Genomic DNA, 7608 nt, shown 5'->3' on the forward strand with positions numbered 1-7608 from the left:
ATCTGGCAGGTTAGGGGATGAGAGAGAGAGATGCAGGTACCAAATGCCATGGGAGCAGGGGAGGGACATGGAGTTCAACCTACAGATTTGAAGGAGGCTTCTTAGAGGAGCTAATGCTTGACTTTGGTTCTAAAAGGGAATGAGTTACTCAGGCAGTGAAAGGAAAGAAGAAAATTCTGTGTATGAGCATAGGTGTTCAAGAAAAAGAGGAGTGTGAGGGAACCACTAGCAGTTGGTCAGTATGGAAACAGAGCACAAGAAAATGGAGTGACAGAAAATGAGATTAGATGGGCCTTTTACAACCTGGGAAAGAGATTGGAGTTATTTCTGCAGATAATGGGGAATGTTTAAAGGATTAAGCATGGTAATAACATGTTTACATTTAGATAGAATATTCTTTCCTCATATGGAGAGTGAATTTTAAGAGACTAATATGGAAGGAAGACTTTCAAAGTGGGTATGATTTCAATAAGCTGAGTAAGAGCTGATAAGGAGCTGAGCTAAGGGCAGCAGAAGTACAGAGAGGAAAGAAATTTGAAAAGTAGTTAAGAGGGAAAGTCAGCTAGACTTGGTGACTGGTCAGATATGGGGATGAGGGAGAAAAAGGAGTATAGGATGATTTCATGTTCCTCACATGGGTGATAAGGTGGATGATAGAATTATAGATAGAGAAAGTGAGAGTATGGAGAGAAGGAGAAATAGGATGAGAAAGAATATTTGGTCATAACTGGGAGGCAGTGGGAGAGCAAGTGTGACTCTCAGAGAAGAGATTAAGGCTGGATATAGGGATATGTTGTCCTTAACAGTGAGTATATAAAACAATGAGTTACTAAGACCATTTACAGGAAAAAATGGTAGTGGATCAAGGCCTTATTCCTGAGGATAGCATATTTAAGGAGGAAGCTGAAGTGTCTCCTGTGAGGCAGGCAAAGCAAGATCCCTGAAGAGGTGCAAGCTGAAACAAAAGAAATGAGCAAATACCCCAGATGCTAAGAGAGTAAGGAGTTCATGGTCACAATGTTAAATACAGAGGAAATGTCTGATAACATAAGGACTGAAAGGCACCCGGTGGATATGATATAATGCACTTAGCTGCACAGTGACCTTGGGCAGAGCAGGGAAGTGGAACAGTGTGGGAGAAAAGTCTGAAATGGGTTGAGAAGTGATTATATTATAATATAGTAGATACAATGAGTATAGACATATATTTTAGGAGCATACAATTTTCCAGAAGAATAAAGGACATGTTGGTGGTTGGAAAAATACTGAGAGTCAAGAGAGGGAATTTATAAGGAGAGGCAAGACTTAGGCATATTTACCAACAAAGGTTAAAGAGCCAAGAAAGAATAGAGGTTGCAGATGTATCAAGGAATAAGGCAGTAGTTGCAACACAGTCCTAAGGATGCAGAAGGGGATGGCATCAAGAACTACGAGTATCAGATGACTGGAAGCTGGACAGTGACACTTAGAGGAAAGAAGCCTGACCCATGAAAGAGCTGAAATTTTGAGGTTGTGTTGTTGGAGAAGGTTGGAAACTGAAGTGCTTCATTCTTGATGGTCTTATTTTTTGAGGAAGTAGAATCAAGATTGTGGTGCTGGGAGTGTGGGGTGGGGTTAAGTGATGGATTTAAGAAGAGAACATCCTGGATATAAAGGGATCATCAAGCAATACAAATAGTTCAGCTGAGGTTGGTGGCCTGGCTGGGATTCAAGCCCAAGTCTACAGATTCTTGGGACATGACAGCTCCATTGGAGCATTTATCTTCAGTCTTGGTGATGTTTTCATACCATTGGTTTCTAGTTCATATATTTCTCATCAGATTCCAAAACAAGTCATTCTGTAACTGTAAACTTAGGACAGATTCCCAGAATTACTGCTGCTTTTCTCCTTATTTGGACTTTGGTGTATGTCAAGTAAGGATATTTATAATTTTGCTAATAATATAGATATTGAGTCTGAGAGGTGGGAGACTTCTTTTGCCTCTGTGTCCAAAGCCAAAATAATCAGGTCATCCAACATGACTGCTGCTCTTAACCCCATAAAAATTCCAAACTTCTTCAAATCTCCCTTCTTTTCTTCCCTTGACGTGGAATGAACACCTCTATGGAAAATCTAGGCCTGTTTGGTTTTCAATGATCTGGAAAAGCAGTTCACTTCAGGGACTAATATTTAACAGCTGATATCTTAGAAGTAACTGCAGAGGGCAAGGACAACCCAAAATTCATCTGGAAGCAGAGAATTATCTGCATAATTGGTGACCTTTCTTAAAGCTAAGACATACTGGTGGTCTGATTCCTTCCTATAGGCTGTGATCCTGGGGATCCTGATAGTTCCCACAACACACTGTAAGCAGAAGCAAGCATCTGGATAGAGGATGATGATTAAGTCTGGTTTGGGGGTAATGGGTGAAAGCGGACGGGGGGTAGGGGAGAGTAAACATGATTTGACATTTTCCTATTGGAAGCTAGAGGAGGGTTCTAAACCTGGAAGTCTGTGGTGATACCTCCTATGCCTGTCTAAGTCTACTGTCAGCTCTAGGTCTTAGGTCATTGCATTAGTGGGATCAGAAGTGTCCCATAGTGCCACTGTGCTTTCCTGGCCTTTATGCAACTGTTTTAACAATGAAATGGCCTAGAATCTGCTAAGAAGTTGAAATTGTGGGGTGTTTCTTAAGAATATTTAGGGAGAAAATGAAAAGTAGGCAGCACAAAATAGAAGAAAAATCACACTGTAAGAATGGGGTATGTTTCCATTTTTTCTTGTTTGTGTAACAAACTATCCCAAAACATAGTGGCTTAAAATAACACCCATTTAATTTGTTCATGATTTTGTGGATTCATGATTGGGGCAAGTCTCAGCAGGGATGGCTTAACTCTGTCCCACCTGGTACTGACTAGGTATTGCTGGGATTAGAGGATCCAAGATGTCTTTAGGCACATATGTGAGCATTTGATGCTGGAAGTCAGCTGAGGCACCTTAGTACTCCTCCATTCAGCCTCTTTTTCCAGCTAGTTAGCCTGGACTTTCTCATACTGTGGTTTAGGGCCCCGACAGCACCAACATGAAAGCTGCCAGACCTCATAAGTTCTAAGTACAGAAGTCACACAGAATAATTTCCACCACATTCTATGACTCAAGACAATATATAAGGTCAGCTCAGATTCAGGAAAAGGGGACATAGACCTCACTTCCTGATGAAAGCTGTGGCATGTGCTTAGAGTTTTCAAAATAGATGGCCTTATGATCTCTTATGCTTATATCTCTTATGCTCTTGTGCTCATCTTATGAGCAGATACAGATGTAGATGAGAGTCCTGGAGACCTGTGAACTAGGAGGAAAGGTTATCTGCCCTCCACACTCACACGATGCCAGGATAAGGCAGGGATATTCCATTTAAAAATAGAAATATTGGGAAGTACTCAGTAATCACTGGTCCAGAGCAATTTTGATATCCAGGCAAATGTTTTCAGTTCTCCTGACCTCATTGTCAAGGATGTTTCCTTGATCAGAGTTCATGTCTGCTTTCCAGAAGTCATTCCCCAATTTATGGTTTTCCTCAGTTTTTGGCTTTGCTCTCTGGTCTTTGGCCCTTTAACCCATCTTTCATTTTCCATAAGAAATGAATTGCATTTTCACCTGAATAGATTTCTCAGTCTGTTCTCTGACCAAAGAAGATTGGAACCCAGAGGCCTGCTTATTTTTAATAATCTCTGTCCTAAAACTCAAGGTCATGATACTTTCTTTACTATACTAATCTCAAAAACTTTATAGGTTTTTAATGAACCTTGTTGGAGTTTTTTCTGTGATAGTAAGGTAATCTTTCACTTCCATGTACATTTTTGAAATGCTACTTTGATACGTTTTCCATAAAGTTTTGGAGTATATTCCCCTTCTCATTGAACCCAGACTGGACTTTTGACTTGCTTTGGCAAATATAAGGAGGAAGTGACACTGTCACTTCTAGACCTAGGCCTTGAGAGATCTAGCAGTTTCTGCTTTTGCATGCTTAGAGCCTGGCTCCACTGTAGAACAAAGATCAGACTCTCCTGTTGGAGAAAAAGGCCAAGTGGAGGAGCACTGAGATGCCTCAGCTTCCTGGCAGCAACAAAGCCCCGGGCATAAATGAAGCCACAGGAGTGACTCCAGTGATAACATGTGTCCACATTAAGCCGGGCCAGAATAGAATTTTTGATCTATACAGTTGTGAGCAATGAAGTAGCTATCGTTTTAAGCCACTAAGTTTTGGAGTGGTTTGTTTTATAGCAATTAGATAACCAAAGAGGACAGGTTGTCTTCTAAAATGTTTCACAAGTATGCTTTAGTCTTGTAAAATTCATTAAGTTTTTCAGGCTCAAAAACTCGGTCTTGTAGAGATCCCAACATATATCATAGATAATGACTTAACACTAACCTAGCTCCCAGAGACTGACAGATAAATTACCATGTCAGTTCACTTATATAAAAAAAAAGTATGACTGTCAGGTAGTCAAGATGTCATTTACATCTTTCACCAGTGAAGTCTCTCCCTAAGGGAAAGTTATCTGGGACAACGATTGATAGTCTGAAGGTTGCTCAATGAAATGAGAGAAAACAGAATACCCAAGAGGATCCAACTTTGGTCATGCCTTCTAGAGAGATTATGACTTAATGCTTGAAGGGACTGTGAGGTACCCTGGCAAGTGTTTGGATGGGCATTTCTCAAGTTTACCCCCCTTTCTCTTTCTTCCCAAAAGTCTGTACATTTAATTAAGTTAGAATCAACACTTATAAATCCTAAAGTCCTTCTTTCTGATTTTGTGTTTCTCTCTTCTAGTGTTTCTCATCACTGGGAGGTTTTTCCCCCAAAGACTTTTGGTATTATCTAGAGATATTTTTTGTTGTCACAAATAAAGGTTGGGATGGAATAGTACTACTGTGTATTAGAGGGTAGAGGCCAGGAATGACACTCAACATCCTACAATAAGCCCCAACAACAACAACAAAAAATCTGACCCCAATGTCAATAGTGCTAAAATTGAGAAACCTGTTTTATTCTGACTCATCTGCTATATTTTTAAAAAAGATTTTATTTATTTATTCATAAGAGACCCAGAGGGAGAGAATGGCAGAGACATAGGCAGAGGGAGAAGGAGGCTCCATGCCTGATGTGGGATTCAATCCGGGGACGCCAGGATCACGCCCTAGGCAGGAGGCAGGCGCTAAACCGCTGAGCCACCCAGGTGTCTCCTGACTCATCTGCTATTGATTAATGATTGAACTCCTCGAGCACACTCTTATTTTTGATGATTTCTTTTTTAAATATTTTATTTATTTATTCATGATAGACATAGAGAGAGAGAGAGAGAGGCAGAGACACAGGCAGAGGGAGAAGCAGGCTCCACGCAGGGAGCCCGACATGGGACTCGATCCCTGGTCTCCAGGATCACGCCCTGAGTCAAAGGCAGCGCTAAACTGCTGAGCCCCACGGGCTGCCCTATATTTGATGATTTCAAGGGGTAAAGGTATCACTGCCACTATGTACTACTATTTGTAAGAAATATTTTGCTCATTGTTGGTCATTTGTGTTTCCTGAATCTTCATGATTTTTATATCACTTTTATTATTTAATCCTTTATCTTAGTATACAATAATACATTGCTTGCCCTAAATTTACATTTAAATGTTTCTTTAGCAAAATCTAAGAATTGTGTCATGCCTTTCTAAGTCCTAAACACATAGCATCCGTTTGTGCCAAATTGTGAAAATGATATCTACAATACCTGCCTTCACATAAAATAGGTTTTGGATGCCAAAATGTGTTTGTTTGTATGTTTTTTTTTAATTTTTATTTATTTATGATAGTCACAGAGAGAGAGAGAGAGAGAGAGAGAGAGAGGCAGAGACATAGGCAGAGGGAGAAGCAGGCTCCATGCACCGGGAGCCCGACGTGGGATTCGATCCCGGGTCTCCAGGATCGCGCCCTGGGCCAAAGGCAGGCGCTAAACCGCTGCGCCACCCAGGGATCCCCTGTTTGTATGTTTTTAATGTAACTGTCTACTTCCACGTGAAGTACCACAGCAGCTAAGAGGTTTGTCAGACCCTTATGGTGAGCATGCCTACATTACTCCATGGTGATGGCCCATTTCTCAGGGGCCTTCATGAGATGTTGACATGAACATTCTATGTCTTTGGGAGGTAGCCTCAAAAGGTCAGGCAGCCAGGTTCCTTGATGGCAAATGACATCAGGAGGTGACTGGACATGGGTGAAAGGTGATGCCCTAGAAATTCTAAAGACAGACTACATTAGATGAGAATCTGAAACCCCATCTTACCTCTTTTCCCTTCTATCTAGGCAAGATACTAGTATAGCCATTCAAGAGACATGAATCACTGCCACTATATAAACTTTCCAAAGCACAAAACAGCACTCCTTGGCAACCAGTCCAGGCATTCAAATTTTCATTCACTTTTCATTCTCAACTCTTTCAAAACAATAAGCAGGCATTTCCTATCAGCTCCCGTTTTATCTCTGCTACTGAAAAGAAAGACTGGTACACATAATCCCAAAGAGCTAACAATCCAAAAATTATTTCTACTTGCCTCAGGAATGCACCCATGCTAGAGGGAAAGGGGCTTTTCAGAGCCAGATGACTTAGGGCTAAGCCATGGTTAGTCACCGAGCCAGCATATAACCATTGGAAAACCATTTAAATTTCTCTGGATTTAGTTTCTTCATTTGTAAAATGAGAATAATAATGTTTTGTCTCTGGGATTTCCATGGCTCAAATGAGATAACATACGAAGGTTCTTTATAAGCTATAAAACACTATTCAAATATATGAGGCTATTTTACTATCGCAAAGGTCGTGTTCAAGCACTGGACCATCTGGCAGGAGCAGAACTGAACACCTGACCTGAGGAGCCTGGGAAAACAGTGGAGCTCTTCAGTCATAGCCCCCTGATGAGCTCCTAGACCAGCCCCACCAGACAAAAAACAGAACCTGCCCCCTCGACCCTTGTCATTAACTCACTCAGGCTGGTTCATACTTCAAAACTATGTCTTAGAGGAGGTTGGGGTGTTCTAATTACGTGTTTTGGTGGAAAAGGGGGGACTTTCCTTCTCTTGCTCCCCTCTCTGGGCCACAAGCTACGGCTTAGAAGAAGAGTAAACAAGTAAATGATTGCTGCTCCCCAGCATACTGGAAAGTAAGATCTCCAGGAGATAACCTGTAAAAGTGAGTAATGAAAGGCCCACTGTTTTTTCCTTGGAAACAAGGGGATCACTTTGCTTTGTGCACTAGGTTGAGAAAGACCCAATCTGAGCCTTCTGGAGTTGCATCATGTAAAAATATTATATTATATTATATTATTATATCATATCATATCATATCATATCATATCATATCATATCATAATTACTTTTCCTAGCAACCTATTCAGCTTATACAGTTCAGCTTTCAATGACTCATAGTCAACTAGAGATTCTAGGAAACTATGTATGCTCCTTGAGATCCTGAAGAAAGCACAGCAAGCCCCCTTGCCACCACTCCCTCCAGCCAGCCTCACATTACAACAAAATGTCCTAGGCAGCCACATTTAACGAGCAGAGATGACAAAGGAGGAGAAAT

This window comes from Canis lupus, chromosome 27 (assembly GCF_011100685.1).
Source record: "Canis lupus familiaris isolate Mischka breed German Shepherd chromosome 27, alternate assembly UU_Cfam_GSD_1.0, whole genome shotgun sequence".
Taxonomy (NCBI): Eukaryota; Metazoa; Chordata; class Mammalia; order Carnivora; family Canidae; genus Canis; species Canis lupus.